Source organism: Talpa occidentalis, unplaced genomic scaffold, assembly GCF_014898055.3.
Source record: "Talpa occidentalis isolate TD23 unplaced genomic scaffold, MPIMG_talOcc4v2.1 talOcc4.16, whole genome shotgun sequence".
Classification (NCBI taxonomy): Eukaryota; Metazoa; Chordata; class Mammalia; order Eulipotyphla; family Talpidae; genus Talpa; species Talpa occidentalis.
Genome location: NW_023601653.1, coordinates 62,588,760 through 62,608,787, shown reverse-complemented (window position 1 = coordinate 62,608,787; position 20,028 = coordinate 62,588,760). Strand labels below are relative to the sequence as shown.

The 20,028-nt window shown below is 44.7% G+C and overlaps 1 protein-coding gene and 1 long non-coding RNA gene across 4 annotated transcripts in view; one reads left to right on the top strand and one right to left on the bottom strand.

Moving 5' to 3' along the window:
* Positions 1 to 20,028, top strand: part of ETV6 (ETS variant transcription factor 6) — a 232,492-nt gene that overhangs the window by 99,371 nt on the left and 113,093 nt on the right. Inside the window, exon 1 of one of the 3 annotated variants that reach the window (XM_037514345.2) lies at positions 14,580 to 16,151. The exons of the other annotated variants lie outside the window; for them this stretch is intronic. The gene's annotated coding sequence lies outside the window, so the exon portion shown is untranslated. Of the gene's footprint in view, positions 1 to 14,579; positions 16,152 to 20,028 lie in introns of those variants that run through there. 3 annotated transcript variants of the gene reach the window in all.
* On the bottom strand, positions 11,862 to 15,950 carry LOC119247709 (uncharacterized). The gene is made up of 3 exons (XR_005125814.2): positions 15,101 to 15,950; positions 13,481 to 13,718; positions 11,862 to 12,425 (listed from the first exon to the last, which is right to left on the bottom strand). It is a non-coding gene; the product is annotated as an uncharacterized LOC119247709 (long non-coding RNA).

The following is a 20,028-nucleotide window of genomic DNA, read 5'->3' as shown; positions in this document are numbered from 1 at the left end:
GCTGGTGGAAGTTGAAAGTACTACCTTTTCCCTTTTTTGCCTGTGATTAAAAGCAAAGTGATAAATGGAGCCAAGTGTTAAGTGGTGATTATGGAGGACTTAAAAGGGATAGGCAGGGGCTAGTCAGTTCAGGCCTGGTCAGTTCCCCAGCTTGCAGGTGGTGCCTTCAACCACCCTATAGCATTTTCCTGAAACTTCCCTGTTTCACTAGGAGAGTAAACCCAACTATGTTTATTGAGAAGACACACAAGGCTGCTATTTTCTTTCTCTCTCATAGTCTGGATTTTTTTTTTTTTTTTTTTTAAGCTTGAAGGTGAAAGAGCTGAAGTGTAAAGAGCTGATGGCAGGTAGACAAAAAAAAAAAAAGTTCCATTCTTTATAGGGAACCATAAACTTCATGTCCTGACTGCATGGAAGGACCAGGGACCCCAAGAATGCTTAGAAAGGATCAATTCTCATTCTTTCAGCATTGAAGGGTTGTTGCCTGGCGCCAGGGATTCCTTTTTCTGATTCTTACTAGGGGCTTCCAGCATGAGGGAGATACTTTTTCATTTGCCTGCCCAGAGATCCCTTCTTTCTAAATTTGGGGGTGCTACAGAGGGGGCAACCCAGCGTCTCACAAGGTGGTACTCACCCTTAAAACTTGACCTCAAACAGTGATGCTCAGGCTGCCGTGTGAGAAGGATAACTGCATTTCAGATTCATGGGGCAGAATTTAAATCACCAGATGTCTTTATTTTAAATTCCTTTCTGCATCATCATTTCACATTTAGTTGAAATAATCGCATCTAATCACAGGTTGCCATCATGCCGCTTTAACCAAAGACTTTACATTTTGCAGAGCCACCCTGGCCTTCTAAAATCCCTATGAATTGATATTTAAACATTGGAACCTAGGACTCATTCATCACATTTAATGGGGTTACAGTTTATGATATTGTGGGTTAATAAATAGCCATAATAACCGCTTGGAGTTTTCTGGAGTCAGAATGGCAGAAATCGTCCCCTGGCTCTATTTCCTTTCCTTGTGAATCTTTCAAAATTCTTACATTACTACTCCTACTTGTGTGTGTTTAATAATTTAATTTAATGCCTTCCTTTGGAAGTCTTACATTGCTGCTCACCCGCTTGGTGATTTTGCCGTCTCAGCAAAGTAACAGTTTGAGACGGTCGCATGACAGGCCAGCTATCTTCGAACTAGGAGAGGGAGAGGAGAGGCAATAAGGCCTCTCTCTCTCTCTCACTCTCTCTCTCTTTTTAAGATTTATTTATTTATGCAAGAACCAGGGTACAGGCCAGATGTGCGGGAGGGTGAGAGGACTTACCAGTGCCAGAGCAGGGAACAGAACAGGCAGACTGACGAAATACAGTTCTGAGGGGAGCAGCGGGTGCGGCAGTGGAGGTCTGCGCGCCATGTGGGACCCTCGCTGGCCGGCCGGGATGAAATCGGCGCTGCAGAGGCTGCGGACAGCTTCACAGTGCGGCACTCAACCGCCTGTGCCACCAGGGGAGGCCCATGGCCTCTCTTTTCTCATTAGCAGGAGCAATAATTCCATATCCCTTGGAGTTATTTTGTTCCCAGAGGAAGAGACAAAAACGGGAGTTAAATATGATCATAGTTAGTATTTTCTATTCTTCTAAGTAACAAAATGCAAGCATACATATTATCTCATTTAACCATACAGCACTCATTAAAGAGCACCATACAGCATTTAACCATACAGCACTCATTAAAGAGGATGGCACCTCTTTTTATTTAATTTTGTGATGCCTGTGGACTCAGATCTATCCAGATCCCCACAGCACACGAAGAGTCCAATGTGATTTGTGTTTCAAAGTTCATCCTTTGGCTTTCTTTGGAGAAGACAGTGGTAGAGTTTCCTGAACTTAAAAGTAAAGGCTATGCAGACTGTTGGCGCCTGGGCAGGCTGGACACAAGGACAGGGCATAGCTCTGGCGAGTGTACACTTGACCATTTGGGCTGAACCCCAACAGGCTGACTTCCATCAGGAACCTGAGATGTCACTGTGGATAATGCATTCTGGCTTTGTGCACCCATTTCTGCTACCCATTTCTTGTCAGCTCAGGTTGAATTTCAGTTTATCTCTGGACAGAGCTGGCCACCAAGGCCTGAGAGGGGTCTCGGCCAGGCACCCACATTCCCTGGCATTTCACCACAGAGGACCACCTGGAAACACATAGATTTTTTGGAGTTTCCAAATGAAATAACTTGTCAGTAGAAAGGACTTGGGTGCAGACAGACCCAAGATACATTCCAGGACTGCTTCTCTGTAGTAGAGGATTTCACCTGAGGACTCAAATTTCTTTTATTTATTTTTTTATAAAGGCATGTTTTATTTATTTGCTTGTTTGTTTTGTTTATACATGCACTGGGTACAGTCAGAAGTGCGGGAGGGTGAGAGAATTCACCAGAGCCAGAGCGGGGAGCAGAACAGGCAGAAGGACCGAAGTACACTGCTGAGGGGAGCAGCGGGCAGCAGGAGAGGTCTGCACGCCATGTGGGATCCTCCTCCGGTGGCCGGGGAGCAGCCGGGGATCGAACCGGCGCCACAGAAGCTGCGGGCAGTTTCGCAACCCAGCGCTCAACCGCTGCGCCACTGGGGAGGCCCAGGACTCAAATTTCTAACATTCCTAGTGTGTTATAAGGAGGACGTTTCTTATAAATATTGGTGCTGATTGACATAATACCAAGCACAGTGCTAGGCACACAGTGGCCAGTAACACAGTAGAGCTCTATTTCTGTTTGCAGAGCTGGTAACTGTTTAGGAGGGGACACCCCCACTTTCAAGGGTCATGAGAAGCACATATGTTCTTTCATGTCTGTTTCATTGCAGAAAGGGCCTAGAATGTGGTTTACATCGTATTGAGACTGCTTTCTCTAAGGCACTATGGAAATCAGCTTGATCTTCTAACTGCTCCCTCAGATTTCTAGAAGCTCAGTCGGGCTCTAGGGCTCTGCATCCTTTTGGGCCTTTGCTACTCACACCATAGCAGCATCTGCCCTGGCCTTGCTGGAACTCACCTGCACTGGCCTTGCTCAATCTGGAAGCCTTCCATAGCCTTCCCCACCCTTCTTATAAGACCTAGCAAAGCTTCCCTGTCCTTGGCCATTTTCAGTGTTCCAAACATGGCCTTGCCTTGCTCAGCTGCCTGTGACGTGTCATGACATCACCCTCAGAGTTGAGACAAGGACACGGGGACAGAGATTTAATTCTCAGCCTGTGCCTTGACAAAGCAATAGGACTTCTAACGGAGATGGCCAGCCACTGGTGTTTTATGTTTTGTTCCCCCTTAAGCTTTCCTTTGGGGGCCTTCACTTTTTCTATTCAAGGCTTTCTTCTCTGCCAGCCATATGTATGGCCGCATTCAGGCCCTGGTGAGCTGCTTCTAACAGCATGAAGAGAAAAAACAGCCTACAACAGAACAGCCGGGATGCTTTGGAAGGGAAATTTCCTTTTTGGGTTTGCAGTCTGAAAGAATTTCCGATGCAGGCAGACGTTAATTCCTAGCTCCATGCTTCCTGATAAGGAAGCAGCTTCAATAAATGCAGCTATTTATAGTTGTCGTATTTTTTTTTAAATATATAACCAGAGGTCTATTGACCTTTTCTTTCACTTCGCATTTCATGCCTTGTGCTCTGTGTACATTTAAGGCAGTTCCTCCAGCCTGAGCTCTGAGAGAATGGCTCTGATCCTGGGGGGAGTGGCTGTTCTCAGTTTCCTTAGAATTATGCACTAGACCTTTGGAAGCTACTGGCCACTGCTTGCCCCTACCTGGTGTTGTGGGTTCTTTCTGTGAACCCAGTGGTGTCCAGCTCTGTTCTAGACCCAACACAAAATAAACTGGTGGAGAGAAAGCATTTACAAGTAAAAGACAATGAGGGGCCTGCCTGGTGGCTCAAGGGGTTAATTTAAGCATCAGCACTGTGAAGCAGTCTGTAGCCACTGCAGCACGAGTTTGATCCCTGGCCAGGGAGCTACCCACATGGCACAGCAGCCCTCTCCTGTCTCTCCTGCTGCTCCCCTCAGCAGTGTGTTTCAGTCAGTCCATCTGTTTCCCACTGTCTCTGGTGAATCCTCTTACCCCCCGCACCTCTGGCCTACACTCCAGCTCTTGTATGTATAAATAAATAAATCTTTTTTAAAAAGTAAAAGACAATGAGAACCAGTCAGTTCTGTGAGAAGAGACTGAAACAGCCACAGAGATCAGAAATATTTCCACTTCTTCTGTCTCCTCTTGGGGCTCCTCATCTTTCGCTCCCCTGCGTTCTTTCTCTTGCAGTCTTAGGACTGTGTAATTGAGGGGCACCTGACCGTGTGTCCATGCTCAGCCTCCTGTAGATGTGTGTGATCCTTGCTGGCGTGACAATAGAATCAACACGATGTTGGTTGGGACTGTGCTCGCCTCTACCCCTTCTCTTCTTTATCACCAAGCGTCAACTGGACCGAGTCTCCCCAAATACGGAGAAGTTTCCATTCTCAAATACGAATGTATTATTTCATGACTTGTTTTATAAACAAGTGTATTTTGTAGTTTGCTTTAATATTTTCTCCCATTTTGCTTCATGCCTGAGTTAACATCATCAGTAACTCAGAGTCTTGGGATTTTTGTCAGGAGCGAATTCGACAGTTTCATCTTTATGCCTTTCCAGAGGTAACTGTTAGCAGGAGCCTTTGGGTGTTACTGATTTCACTGTGGGCCACTGATTCCATTGCGTGTACCATCCAGGTGAGGTATTGGAGTTCTGAGGATGTCAGTGAATGCAACCGTCTCTGGCCACATGCTAACTGCAAATTCCCAAGAACTTGCCCTGATATTTACTGCTTCCCTCTGGGGTAGGTGGACTAAATCCTGTTCTCTTGAAATGTCTCTATTTGTGTTTCCTCTGGATCATGGATAGAAATAGCCTCAAATGGAGCGCTCAGATTTCAGTAATAGAAATGCAGATTGCCCATGTAGGTTTGGGATCCGGTGCATGGATGAGGTGGGTGCAGTCTGGATGCTGGGGAACAAGAGGCTCATCATGCAGAGCTATGCAGGGCACACTGCACTTCACCCATTCAGCCAGTGCTGAATTCTCCAGCGGGGACATTAAATAAGTGGTTCATTGAAGAGGGTGAAGGTTTGTAAAGAAGAGATGTAATAATCATTAAAAAAAAAAAAAAAAGGATGTAGATGTGTGTTGAAGGGAATCAAATTGCTCTAGCTTAAGAAAAATTACAGGGGTATCAGGCAGTTTCTCACAACTCCACTTCAGCAGTCACAATGTTAGGATTTAATTACCCATTTGTTTTCCAGGAGTGACTTACCTTTGAAATGAGTTTCTTTTTTTGTCCTCATACCCCACCCTCCCGTTCATCGGAGCTATGTGAGGTAACACTGGTTTACAGCACTGTATGATTTAGGGGATTAGGTTCACCTTTTTAGGTCATGGTCACCACACCCACCACCAAAGCCCCCTTGATGCCTTAAGAGCCACCCTGTGTCACTGTAACGGTGACAAAACCTCCTTTGCAGCAGTGTAGGCAATAGGCTGGCATTGTCCCTTGCTCAGTACTGTGCCAAGAACTTTATATTATTCTCAATAATCACTGACACTGCGAGTTAGATGTCATGATCTGTTTTCTATCTGAGACTGAGCAAGGCCAAATTCCTGACATCGACAGAAAGTTCAGGAGCCGGGCTTTGAATCCAGAGGGAATTTCAAATCTGAGGCTTTTTCTTTTCCATGTCACTGTGTGGCTTCTTAAAAGCACTAGGGACTGATGGAAGTCATTTCCTTCTAGCTGCTGGTTGGAAGGAGAAAATCGAAGCTTATAGGTTGACCTTTTTTTTTTTTTTAAAGCAAAATTTATATGAACTATGGATAAGGAAGGCCAAAGGGATAAAATCAGAGACAGTCAGTCTTTTGAAAGTAGAAGGTAAGTTTTCCAGTTCAATCCTTTATACATGCTGTTATCTGCAGCCTGTTTTCAGGTATGTGTGTACATTCTAGAAGGTAGAAACAAAATTAAATGAAGTAAAAAGAGGTCTCCCTGTTGCTCACAATTTTCCATCTTTTAAAAGAGGTGATCTGCCTCTCAGATGACTATAAACAGTAAGAAAGGCTGTGGGGCTATTGAGAAGTGGATTATTAGGTCCACAAATTGCTGCGTCTCACTTCCTGATGCTTTTTGTTCTCCAACATGCTTTAGAAAAATCTGCATTTTCCTGCCTTAGTTTACCCATGTGGCTTATGTGCTAGGAACCCTAGCTCTGGGTGACAGAGTAGGGAGCGCATTTGTCTGGGGCTCAGTCCTCTGCCATTGACCCAGGGGCGTCACCCCAAATCATTCATTCTTTCTCCTGCAACTGTAGTTTGCTCAATCTAAAGCAAAGTGACCTGAGCCTGTGATTCCTGAAGTTCTCTGCAGCTCAAACATGTTCTTGTTGTCTAATTCCAGAAGAGAAATGCAAGGGATATTAGCAACATTATCTATATGTGCTAAGTGATCATTCCCTTGATTTCTAGCACTTGACGTCAAACTCTAGAGCAAGTGGTGGTATTTCAGTGATGTGGGAAACTGTCCTGTGCCTCAACTGTAGTAGTTTTATGAGGCTGCTGGGATGCACAGAATTATGGTAAGTCAGTGCTAACACTGTGGGATGCTGCCCTACACTGCCCACGATTGAGATGGCATTGAGGGTAGAAGCTGAGGGCTGGCTCAGCCACTGGCACCTTATGCTGGCTCCCAGGACCTTACAGACGAATTCAGGCTGTCTCACCTGTTTTTGCAACACCCACTCCTAACTCCACACTTGATCAGAAATTTCTAGTGGCTTCTAAAAGGACATTTATACCCCCAAGTCCCAAGGGAAGAATCTCTCTCCCAGGGGATTTCTTTTGTGTTCCTAACGGGCCTTTCAATAACCCCCCAAATATCTGGGTGAATATTCGAATCATGGCTGAAGTTTGAGTCTGAGTTGATCACTTGCTTATTGCATTATGCACAGGTGGGCTCCTGGTAACTCCTACTTGACCCCAACTGCATGATTTGTGAGAATCCCCCTCTGCAACTTGAAGCTTCTTTGCCTTTCCTGTATCTTCTCAAAATGGCCATCTGCATTTTGCTCCCTCTCTAGATGGTGTCCTCTGGCTTTGCAGCACCAGTAGATTGGCATGGATAGGCCACACGAATCCTCCTAGAGCCAGCCCATAGCACATACACAATTAATACTGAATTAATTAATTATGGGGGGAAAAAAGCATAGCTGGCAAGGGAGTGAAGGTTTTCAGCTTCTAAAGTAAAGGCTTTGATGGTGAACTTTAAAGTACATTTCCATCCACCCCAGCCAACAGAGAGAATCTGTGATACGTATACTATCTCTGGGCATGAAAACTCACACCCAAGAAACTGTTTCTAAATAGAGGCCCTGAACTAGTTACTCAAATCATCTACTCGTTGCCATCAACTGTGAAAAAGAGGGTGGAAGATTAGGGGGGAAAAAGGATTTCCCCAAAATGCAGTGATTTGTAAATAAAGCAATGAGGGGTTTTATTTTGCCTCCTCAAGTAACTCTTGGGACACCCAAGAGGGTGAGGAACAACTATGAGCAAATAATGGGGTGGCAGCCCTCCTGAGGAAATAAAATGGCCCTTTCTCCTGCCTCCTGGAGTGGGTGCCTACCTTCAGGATGTAGCCCTGAGGCCGTTCAAGTTCACAAACCTGTTTTTTCTGATGGTTTGGAAGGTTAACCTGTCTCGGGCACATTTTCCTACTAGAAGTAAACAAAGTGGGAGAAAGCCTTTCCTTTCTTTTTTATTCTGATGACTTCTACACCCTGTTCTCACAGCCCTGACCTCCCACACTTAGTCTTTTCACTTCTCGTGGGAGGTGGTGGTGAAGCCACCTCACAAAATTCCCGTCCGGACAGCCAGTTCTTGTTCCCCTATTCACAGCTCTGCCAAGCATTTTGGGTAGGGCTTTCACTGACCTTAAACTTCAGTCATGGTTCAGATATTCACCCAGATATTTGGGGGGTTATTGAAACACCTTTTAGGAACACAGAAAAAAAATTCCCTGGGAGAGAGATTCCTCCCTTGAGACTTGGGAGTTATAAAAGTCCTTTTAGATGCCACTAGAACTTTTGATTGAGTGTGGAGAGGAACCCACAGACCCATACAGATCTAAGCTGATGTAAAATTTGTTTGGAACTTGTGAAAGGAACATTTTTCTCTTTTGATTCTTAGGTAAAGAAAAATTCTACTTCAGATGAATCCAAATGAGAGAGAGGTGGATTGGGGTTATCTCATAGCTATTACTGCAGCTATCTGTACCACAGAGCTTCTGTACCTCCCATAGTGATTCAGAGAAAGAATCCAAAGAAACTGGGTGTGTAAATCCAGCTGTGTGTAAAGCCTCACGTCTAGGGCTCCGTTTGCTGATGGAGTGTTGAGATTCAGAAAGTGGTTGGCTTCTAAACATGCATTGTCCAGCCTGCTCTGGATTCAGCACGGAGGGCTGGGGTTGTTTGTGAACAGGTTTGGTATCATGTTTCTGTGGGTATGTGGTCACCCCATTGTGGTGATTTATTTAGCATGCCCTGAACTTAAGTATCTACCATGATGGACTGTTCTGGCACCTGAAATTCCACCGGTAAAATACCTTCCTTGTGGATCAGGCATTGTTTCCATCTAGCTCCACTTTAAAAAGTTGTGATAGCAGCTAGTACCTTGGATAGAGATAATTAATACCATAAGTCCCTGGTGTCTTAATGAAAATTAGTTTATCAGATCTCTTCAATCTTTTACAATAGAGGAACCATGGCCAGCTTGGAAGGTCAAAGGAGGGGGCAGAGGAAACAAACCCCTGATTTTGCTTGAGGCTGGCCTTCTTCATGGGGGAGATAGATAAGATTAGATGGAAAAATCCAGGCCCCTTGATTTAGACAAAACATTAAGAACCTGGGCCTCTGACCCAGATGAGTAAGCTGATACACATGGCTGTTGGCCCTCAGGACATTGCCATTGTCAGTACTGACAGAGCAAAGCATATCGTGAACTTGAGAATGTATATCTGCAGTTCCTTGAGAGAAGGGGTGAACTGGGAGGGGGGGTAGATCTGAATCCTTTATCCTTTTGGCCATTCTTACCAAAATTTTCTACCTGTGGGCTGACTAAATGTTGGATGGTAATGCCAAGACCATACCGAGGGATAAGGGAGCCATTGATTCAAGTCTCAAGCTGAAGTGGTCAGGGAAATCTTGACTTGTGGGGAACTTACCCATATCTGGTCAAAGAGATAACTTACTATGAAGCGTGGGTGTGTGAAGTTTGGGGAAAGCTCTTTCTTAAGTTCCCTGTGGAGCAATGACTTCAGTTATTGAGTGCTTATGCAGGAACTTTTCACTCATATATATCACTTTCCACTCATATATATCATTTAATCCTCACCATGGTCCTGTGTATTGAGTTTTATTATCCTCCCTTTACTGATGAAAAGTCAGGTTTAAAGAGGTGAAGGAACTTGGCCAAAGTCACAGAGCTAGTCGGGGCAGGGCCCGTACATCAGCCTCCCCCTTTCTACCCTACGCCGTTCTTCACAATAGAAGCCAAAGCCCTATTCCCTAGACCCTTCTAGGTAGTCTAGGAAAAGTACTGTTGGATCTGTCTCTAAGAGCCAACTGTGGTTAAAACCTCATAAATTTTAGAAAAATAGAATAACTCACTAAAATAAAATTGTAAACCCACTCCGCAAAAAATATCTACCACAACCCCAAAACCTCAGGGTTAATATTCAGATGTCAGTGAGCTATATGATTCTTTTTTTTTTTTTTTTAATTTATTTTTGCATAGAAGAACTGAGGTGTAGGCCAGAGGTGGGGGGGCTGGTAAGAGGATTTACCAAGACAGACTGGGGAGCAGAACAGGCAGATTAACTGAAATACACTGCTGAGGGGAGCAGCAGGCGGGACAGGAGAGGTCTGCTGCACCATGTGGCTCACCTCCCTGGCCAGAATCGAACTCATGCTGCAGTAGCTGTGGATTGCTTCATAGTGCTGATGCTTAACTCCTTGCACCACCAGGGAGGCCCCCAGTGAGCTTATGATTCTTACTAGCCCCTTAAATATTACTATTTCCTGATAAGTAGCATCTCTTACAGAGTTCTGGCCCATGAAGCATGTAGAGAGGCCACATCCCACCACATTGTTGTTCCCACCCAGCCTGACTGTAGGACGAACACACAGGCCATCTCAGCTCCGCATCTCAGTGTCTGTCTCACTGCTTACTGTACAATTGGAAGTTCAGCGCCACCCCCTCTTCCTGTGATTTGGGAGTCTCTGTTGTTTCCTTTTCAAACTTTTTTTTTTTTAAATGAAGTGATTTGAAATGGAAAATTAATTGTGAGTCTGGTAGTTTCCTGCTAATGCCACTTTGCTAAGAAGCTTCATAAATACTATATATTATTACTCACGTGGGCACAGCTGCTCCAGGCTCTAACCCCCTCAGTCATTCACAGTATGTCTGAGAGATTAATTTTTATAATGCTGTGATTTGTGATTTTGCCCCTTTCATGTTTTACTTAAAATCCTCACTGGAAAAGTGTGTTTGGGGGAAAAAAATCTACCACCCTGGAAAAAAGGTCCTTTGGTAATGTACAGCTTTTGGAGCTATTAACAGCTGTTTTACTTTCTGGTAATCTCTTCATTTGAAATACTGCTGTCTCTATCTGCCTCACAAGTGTGAGTGAGTGAGTGAGTTGAGTGTGATGTAGATAAGTCTGCGGAAGGACCTTTTTTTCTTGAGGCAAGTTGCAGGTACTGATTCCTTCTCAGAGCTAAAACTCCCATCCTACGGAGGATGTGGGGTGGGTGCTGGGCAGGCGGGCATGAGCACAAGGAAAATGAAGAAGAGAGAGGAAGGAGTGGGCCAGGGTCAGTTTCGGTGGGGTCCCCACCCCGTGGGTGGGAGCTGAACTGTTTATCCCAGAACCCCAGCAGCAGCAGCAGCTGAGAGCCAGGGGTGTTTTCAGGACTCAGCTGCCAAAGTTTCTTGAAACAGCCCTGCTCAAAGGCATATGCTGGGCTCACTTCTGAGGGAAATTTCCTTTTTGGGGAAGTTGAAGCAAAGGAATTTCCTGTGTGGGCAGACAGAGCTTCCTGACTTGAAGGCTTCTTGGAAGGGAAACAGTTTCATAATGAAATGACAAATTAAAGACATACCAGCCGGGTTCACTTCAAAACAGCTATTGAGAGTGCAGGCAAAGCCCTATTATACTCCCTCACAGAACAAAAATAAATCCCCTCCTGACAGGTTTCTGTATGCTGGATTATATCCGTCCCCCCCGCACCTTCCCTCGCAGTCTACTTCATCTCCCTCTCCCACCCCCGCCATTAGCTGCCACCATCTCTATCTTTAACTGCTCTCAGGAGCAGCCAGCAAGGAGGTGGCTTCTCGCTCGCTGCCTTTCTTTGTGGCTTTGCTCATCCCTGACCTACACCGAGGCCTTCTGGGTTGTATTTCAGCCCCATGCTGCCAGCTCTCACAAACAACCTCTTTCCTTCCCCCTTTGACACAAAGCAGTGATTGAAGATGTCTTCAGCAACGGGGTTAAAAAAAAAAAAAAAAAAACAACCACCATGCAGGCTTTTCCTAGCACTGGCCTTTAAAATCTTGTAGGCAATAAATGTAAGTGCTATTCTGGTCTGGGGAGCTGGTCTGAACTCTTTGCTTTGTTGAAATCGAGCCCCGTAGTGGGCAGAGGATCTTCTTCTACCTGCACTTATTTCCCACAGTTCAGTCAGACTGCGTTTAAAAAAACAAATTGACCTGAAGATGCTTTATGAATTAAATTTCTTTTTTTAATGCAGCAGATTGGGACAGAGTAATGGCAGCACCATTTGTGACAGGGCTAATTAGGCTGAGAGGGAGGAAGTAGAAACATGCAGGTTTTCAAATCAGATGTCAAAGTTCGAGTGCTGGCTCGGCCACAGGCAAGGGGCTTGGAAGCTTTAACAAGTCACTGCACTCCTTGGCCTCTGCATCCCTCTCTCCAAAATGGGCACATTCTCACGCTGTGAGAAATGTGATTTTGATCTCAAAGACAATCCGTAAACTCCTCTAAAATCTGCCTTTGCTAAATAGCTCTTGTTATTTAGCCACTTGTTGAGATCTTTGGGGACTGAGCATTGAAATAGCAGCATCTGTAGATTAGTTTGGTGATCTGTGTATTCGAGGTTTTCTGTGTGTGCACTAGGCTGGGGCTGGGGAGGAGGGAAATCAGAGTGTGAAGTTTAGAGGGCCACATGGAGCAGCAGAAGGATCTCGGACTTGAGGTGGAGAAGACAGGATTCAGCCCTGTCAGGCGCCCCAGAGCTCTGTGACTTGAGGCGATTATTCAGCCTTTAGAGCCTCTGAGGCTTCCCTGTAAAATTGGGAGAAATCAAATCAGATGATGTTGTTAATAAATATCTCCATCTCTGACACCCTTTTGCAGCTTGTTGTATTTATTCTAAAGAGTAAGGAAGAAATAGTCACTGGAACAGCTTGTCTGGTGAAGAAGCATGCATCGGAAAGCTAGATTTTTTTTTTTTTAACTGATATAAACAGAAAGAAACAATGCTTGCCAGGTAGATCAGCTATAGTAATTTGGTTTGGGAAGTTTCTGAGTAAATGCTGCGTTGAAAATAGAATCGGGGATGAACATGGCAGTTTCCTCAAGGGAACCTGTCTTGGGCTTTAGTTGACCTTCTCCCAGCTGCTCCAGAGGACACTCAGCAGGTTTCCAAGTGCTGGTTTATGGAAGCCACCCCCATCATGGCTGCCCTTGTCCTTCTATCAGTACAGAATAAAACCTGCGCTGATATGTGATGTTAGAACTGTTAACATTTGGGTGTTGGTATGAATTTTCAGTTGGTATGAGTAAAGTACTATTATTTTTACTCCAAACAGTCTTCCATTTTTGCTCTGAGAGAACTGGGGTATTAGAAAAATTGCATGCCAGGAATAAGTTCACCATTGCAAAATGATGCCATCCCAAGCCCTGGCGTTTATTGGGCGTGTACTCTGTATTCCTAGTGCTTTACTAAATCAGCTCATTAATTTATTCTCCTAACGAGTCTGGGAGGTAGGTGATAGATACTATCTTCACTGTACAGGTACAGAAACTAGGGCTTGGAAAGGTTAAGTCATTTTGCCCAAGGCCACCAGACTGGCTGGTGGGAGGCCGACTTTGAACCCAGTCACTCTGCTCCTGAACCTGTGTTCTTCATCCCCTCCCTGCCTCCCACCTATGTGTTTATTGGCATTAAATTGACCTCGGGGCTTGGAAGTGAAGTCAGATCTATCCCAGGTGATTGAAAAGACACAAAACCAACCTCATCATTGACATACTCATAATGACAGGAAGCCTGCAGTTTCCCATTGTGGAAAATCATACACCTGGGTGGTAAAGTGTGTAACTACAACCCTGCCCCTTACCTCTGGAAGACAGCTGCTTCAGGTTCATCCTGGGGTCAACGTGGCCTAGATCTCCACTGGTTGGTCAGCTCTGGCCACACCTTGTGAATTAGGACAGAAGTCTATAGGCCGTGTTTCAGGTAGGGAAGAAAAGAGACTGTGATCCCTGCTCCACTGCTCCTTATTCATCTGATACTCCTTGGGAATCTTGTTTGTGACATCCTGGGCTTGTTCTAGGTCAGAATCTCTGTGCTCAGTGCTAGGAATAAGAAAACAAGCAAGTCTAAGTAAGCAATAACTCAAACAAGCACTCTGCAAAACCAGTATTTATGGCACACCTGCTGTGGCCAGAAGAATGATAATTATGGAGATAAATACTTACAAGGACATATGTGAGATCGCCACAGAAAGTACATTTTCTTCTTGATTCTATGTTAAATGTTATTAATGTTCCTCTGTCCAATAAGTTTTTAGTGTGTGCCTTATTATTTAAGTCTAAAGTTTTGTTATTTTTCACTTATTTCACTATAAAGCATAAGCAACACTACAATTAGTTTCTCCTCCTCATTCCATAGTTAAATATCATACTTATTCCCCAAAGAATATAGATTTTCTAAATTGTTTTTCAATAAAGGCCAGCATGGTTTATTTTGTTTGGTTGTTTTTTTGTTTGTTTGTTTTTTAATTCACTTATGTTTAAAACACAGATAGCATCCAGGAGAAAAATCTGAGGGAAAAAAATACGATGTTGGTGGTACCTAATTATGAAAGACTCACAGAACTAAGTTATTCTTTGGCACAAGTAGCAAAACATGATGTAGGTGTCATTTTGAGTTCATAGTAAGGGGAGAAAGGGTGTCATTTTTCCAGTAGAGAAATGTAATCTCTCATTTTAATCTTTCATTGGCTTCTGACAGCCTGAGGGGTCTTTTTAAAAAAAATTTCTTTTGTTCATTACTCAATATTTCCCGTTTGGGCTTAAAGTAGAAAAAAAGAAAGTGTTGTTGAAATGCTAAGACCAGATCGACCCTTGAAGATGTGCCTCTGGTGAGAGACTGGGGGTGTGGAAGAGATTGGTTTATCATTTATTTTGTTGGGGCGGGAGGAGAAAGGGGGGGTTGGGGCCAGAGCTGCTATTGAGCTCTCCTATATCCCAGTCCTGTGAGTCCAGGATGCTTTTCTGACACAACACTCTGGGGTAGCAGTGCCAGGGACACCGAGTTAGGAGGACAATCACGAGTCGCAGGAGCCAAAAGGTGCTAATGGGAACGCGATGACAGGTGGATGAAATTCAATATCCTTTCTGTTCAAATTTTCAAAACCAGAGAGTTGCTAATGATTAAGTTTGAGTTATAGCTGCTTTTCAATCTTCCCTACTCTTTAGACACAGGTAATGATGATCAGCAGCTATCAGGCAGCAGCTACACTCACTGGGCCTGAAGATCCTTAAGGAGACCAGCAGGTGTTGGGTGTGGGGGATTCATGTCTTCCTTCCTAGATGCCACAGAGCTTCACTGAGGTGAACGCCCAGGTTTGACTATAGGCCTGCAGAGAAAAGCAACTCTACCTCCTTGGTCCCCTTCCCTCTTGCTGGATCCTGGTATTTTCTGTGCCTATCTTAAAGGAAACCAGAGAACTTACGTCTCTGCAGTCCAGGTGCATCCTGAGGCTGAACACTTCTGAACATGGCAGTTTCAGGCTCCCTTCAGTGCCTCCTGGGAATTCCTAGCAGGGAGGCTCATATCTGGCCACTGGCAGCCTGATGATCCATCATGCCTCCCATCAATTTCCCCTAAAGACTTAGGGGAAATTAAATAGATCTTCTAGAACGATAATGAGACGTCATGCACAAATGGAGCCTTTTTGAGGCTAGAGAAAGAAAACCCTTTTGGCTTCTGCGAGGAAAGAGTACTTAATGGCTGTGACATGCCCTCCAGGAAGGTCAGATGGCCTTGAGATTTGATGGTCCTGACATCCTTCAGCCAGTGGTCAAGACCAAAGGTGTTTATATCTCCCATCAGAGGCAGGCTGGGACAGCACTGTCATTGAACTGCCACCCACAGCATCTCCAGTTTCTGAATAGGCAGCAGGGCTTTGTAGAGATCAACACCAAGTAGTGCCTGAACATTTCACAGTTGTTCTCAGTAACAAGGTGGATACTGTGTAAATGGTGCATCGCAGATGAGTGTAATTCCAGTGGTGTCTCCCTCCACATGCTATGTCAAGTAATATTAAAGACCAAGTCCATAACTCTGGCTTCAGAGCAGTTGCTCTGTGTGAACTTGGTAGCTTTGAAATCTTGCAACACCTTTCGCCTACCTCCCTCCTTTTCTCTGAGTGTTTATCCTTTTAATGACTTTTAAAAGTTAATCTCCAAACACTTTTGAGAGAAATCCCAGTAGAGATGAACTTGGAACTGGTGGGAGTGGCGGTTAGAGCAATCCTTCTGGGAGTCAGACTGAGACACTTGTGTGTCTGATCAGGTGGCAGGTTTGTGTGTTGCCAGAGTGATCTCCATGGCAACAGATCAACATGGCGCCATGACAGCTCTACAGTCAGTGCATTAGGTTCCCATGAGAAAGTAGAGGGGGAGAAATCAAGGAGTATGGACACACGCTCCCCTTCCTTGTAGAGTTCTGGTCACGGAGTTTCAGTTCCTATAACCAGTGACATGCCCCATTTAACCTCTTGGGTAAGTAAAGAAAGGCTCTTCAGAAAATGCACCGTGTTCTCTTAGATTTCAACTAAACTCATAGTTTAAATAAGTTTTACGGCAAGGAAGTATATCGTGGTGGGACAAGAATGTGATGAGTCAGGAAGCCTTGCTTCCAGACCCACAAGAATGACACTAATGCAGTTCCCTCCTTTCCAGATTCTCAAATTCCCACCAGTTCTGACAGTTGATCAGTCATCCAGTTATATTGAAAGCATCTCTCCCCCCAAGCCCTTGGATGATACATTAGCAGTAAAAATGGTGAACTTGTGCTATCCCTACCTCCATCAAAGGTCTGATAATGTTGTGATCATGTGTATGAAAATTTTCAAACACCAGACCAGTGGAAGGTGGCACTCATCTCTCTCACAGATAGTCTCTGAATGTAATCTCCACCATCTGGAGAGTGGTGGACAGCCAACAGAAGAGTTAATTTTTCTGGAGCCTGGGCTACAAAAGGTTTGAATTAAAAATCAACAATCACTCCTTTATCTTTAACCACAGAGAACATTGGTGAATTCAGAAGAACGATTATGTAATTCGGTAATCTCATGCGCCTCTTCCATGGGAGTCTGACGGCTCAGTGATCAAAGGTGTCCAGATAGCGAACAGAGTTTTCCACGGTCAGGTCTATGCCCAGGGCTGGACTTGGTACAATTCTTGATGGCCAAGACCTCAGCATGATTGGGTGATGGGTGATTTGGGTAATGGTTTCTGTTGTGTATATTTAAAGGGGACCAGTTCTTTTTCCCAAGGGAATTTTTTTTTCCTAAGGAATTTATTCCTAGGGCAGTGGGGGCGTCAAACCCACTGTAAGCCAAGGAAGTAACTGGATATTTCCTATAAAAGGCAACTGTGGACTTGATATTGACTAAAACAAACCAGCAATTCCTTCCCTCTACCAAGACAGAATATTTCTTTACCACACTTGGCAAAATTAAAACGACGACTGGTAGAGGTAGTGCTCAGTTAAACTTCTCTACATGCTTCGTTCTGGTCTATCTTTAAGCAGTCAAAGTCTAAAATTTTTATTTTAGAATCACATGGAAAGATCTTTAGTGTCCACATCGTAACACGACATCTAAGATGGATCTTAGGAGGGTTCAAGATTAGGATTTGAGTATAAAAAAAATCTTGACCTTATTTCCCTTGTCTCTTCTCTGTTTTCAGTTTACTTTGTTGGCATAACAAGAATTTTTGTTTAATTTAGCAAGAGCTTAAAGAATCATATATGTATTTTTTCCAAACAATAAGCATCACTTTCCCTGAGAATGAACTGTGATGAGACTGTTCCCCTTGGCAATGGAGAGGTTCTTGAGGTGACAGCAGTGAAAGCAAGGCGGGCAGTCACAGTTTGGCGTGGGGTTTCATTCTTGTGCAGTCCCAGTTCTGAAACGTACTGTCTGCATTAAAATGCAAAGATACCTTACTTCACGTTACCTGCTTGCTTACATCTTTGCTTCTGCTTGAAGAGGAAATTACTAGTTATGAACTCTTTCAAAGGATACTCCAGGCATGGTTCAGGCCAGCTGAACTGATATTTGAAGCACTTTCTTCTATTCTGGTACGGCTTTCAGAAAGAAGTTTCTGGTAGAAAATGGAGGGTGGTTAAGGAAAGCAGCATATATTTATATGGAGAGCATATTTTGTTCCCTCAAAACACAAGCAGTTAAACCAAAACAAACAAACAAAAACCCAGACTCTGGGAAGGAAGTGCCACCAATGCCAGATTTTTCTTGAGCCCCTTCCCTGTGGCCCATGCTATAAGCACTGCTCTTTCGGGGGGTGAGGGAGGGCCTTATAGTTAAACTGAAAGTTGGGGAAGGGAATGCAGCCTGCTTTGCTGACCTGTGCCTCCCTCCTCCTGGTGCCGCCTCAGAGAACTGAGAAGGCAGCAGGGACCCGGATGCTGTCACACAAAAGATGGCAGACTTGGATTCCAGGCGCTGAGGGAGGGCTATTGAGAGCAGGACCGACCACAGGAAGGAGCTGGCAGATTTCAGAAAGGGGAGGAGAAGGACAGGTGTATTGTTTGTTTTGTTTCGCTTGTAATGAAAGAGCATTCCATGAGAAAGGAGGGTGAGCTGGGAGGGTTCACATCTGGGGTTGAGATATTCTCCCTACTACTAAGCCTGCTGTCCAGATTTCCTTTTGGTTTGTGGTGTGCTGGATCACCTTGTGAACTACCTGCATAGATACTATGTTTCAATCATCCAAGAGGGTTTAAAATTAGAACTTGGGCTGTGCACACAGATATCAGTCAAAGGGTTGGATTTGGGCAAAGAGAAGCTGAATTCTCCCCCTTCTTGTCAGCAAGGAGTCCTGCATCCATCTTCCCAGGCCCTGTGGGGACGTGTGATCACAGAGGGGATCAGCATCTATGAATGTGTTCATTGGTACCTGAGACATGTGTTCTGTACTATACCCTACCCCAGATAAGTACGGTTGACTGTTGAATAGCGAGGAGGGTGGGGTGGGGCTAGGAGAGCCTACTTCTGACATAGTCACTCCCAAAACTTAACATTTGTCCCTTGGTATCCATGAGGATTGGTTTCAGAACCTCAAAGTCTGATAGTCGGTCGTCTGTGTCCTTGGGTTCCATATCCTTGAATTCAGCCAAACACCATGCCTATCAGTTGAATCCATTAATGCAGAAACCATGGATAGAAAAACTGTGCACCGTGGACCTGAGTAGTTCAAGCCCGTGTTGTTCAAGGGTCAGCTGTAAATGTAAATAAATGGTGGTCAGATGTCCATTCAACTCACAAAAGCCTGTGTACCTTGTTATATGTCTGAGATGTAACAAGGGTAGCCCTGCTTCAGTAACCACCTTTCCAGCATCACTTATCTGGCCAAATACACGCCCGAGTCCAACGATGGTGCACTAGGAGTGTATGAAAGCCAGTGTTCTACCCCCTGAAGGAACTTAGGGAAAAACAAAAAGCTAGTCACTGGTTAACTAGCCCTGACTGGGGGCAAGTGATACTTTAGATAGTGCCCGGCAATTCTGAATTATGTGTAAGGGTATAGTGCCCCATCAGGCAGAGAAGGGCACAAGTCCTCCCTCTGAGTCTCTTATCAGGAGCTCTGTGTCTACAAATACGATCCCTACGGATCTGGGCTTGATTGTCTGCCTTCACTTGGTGCTGAGTCTCTACTTCTCTTTTTCTGCACGGGCTATGCCTTGCTGGCACCTTGTTTACTCTAGTCCAAAGTGAGGTTTGGGGATTTGGCTGTTAATGATTAAGAGCTACCGGGAAGACGTTGATCTGGCAGGGTAAAACTGATGTTACCAGGACAGTGGACTAAGGACTGTGAACTGTGGATGTAGCCACAAAACCACCAGCTGAGGCAGGGAGGCTAACCCTGTGCCCCACTTCCAATCCTAGAAAACTGGTCATGGAAGAAAGCTTAACTATTCACAGCAAACATTTACCAAACTTATTTTTTAGGAGGCCCTGTGATGAGTTTTGGGTTCTGCTATGAATAAAATCAGATACGGCCTCTTTCTTAAATATTCAAGCGTCTTTGTGTAAGTAGGTGTTCACTTAGACCTTCAGCGAGTATTCCCTGAGCAGTATATGAGCCAGGTAGATATGCAGTGCTGGGGAAAACTAGATGAAGGTTTGCCCTGTTGATTGATGGGATCTGGTAGTGACTCCACCTACCCCTCCAGACCTGTACAGAAGACATGGGACCACCCTGGTTGAGTCTTTTCTCTAGTCACTCCCTCTGCTGAGTCTTTCCACATTTATAAATGTTCCTGTTGTGGGAGCCACTTACGGGCCTGAGGAACCAGATTAACCACACAAGCACAGTATCCAAGAAATTGTTTGTGAGTAGTAAGTGGGGCAGC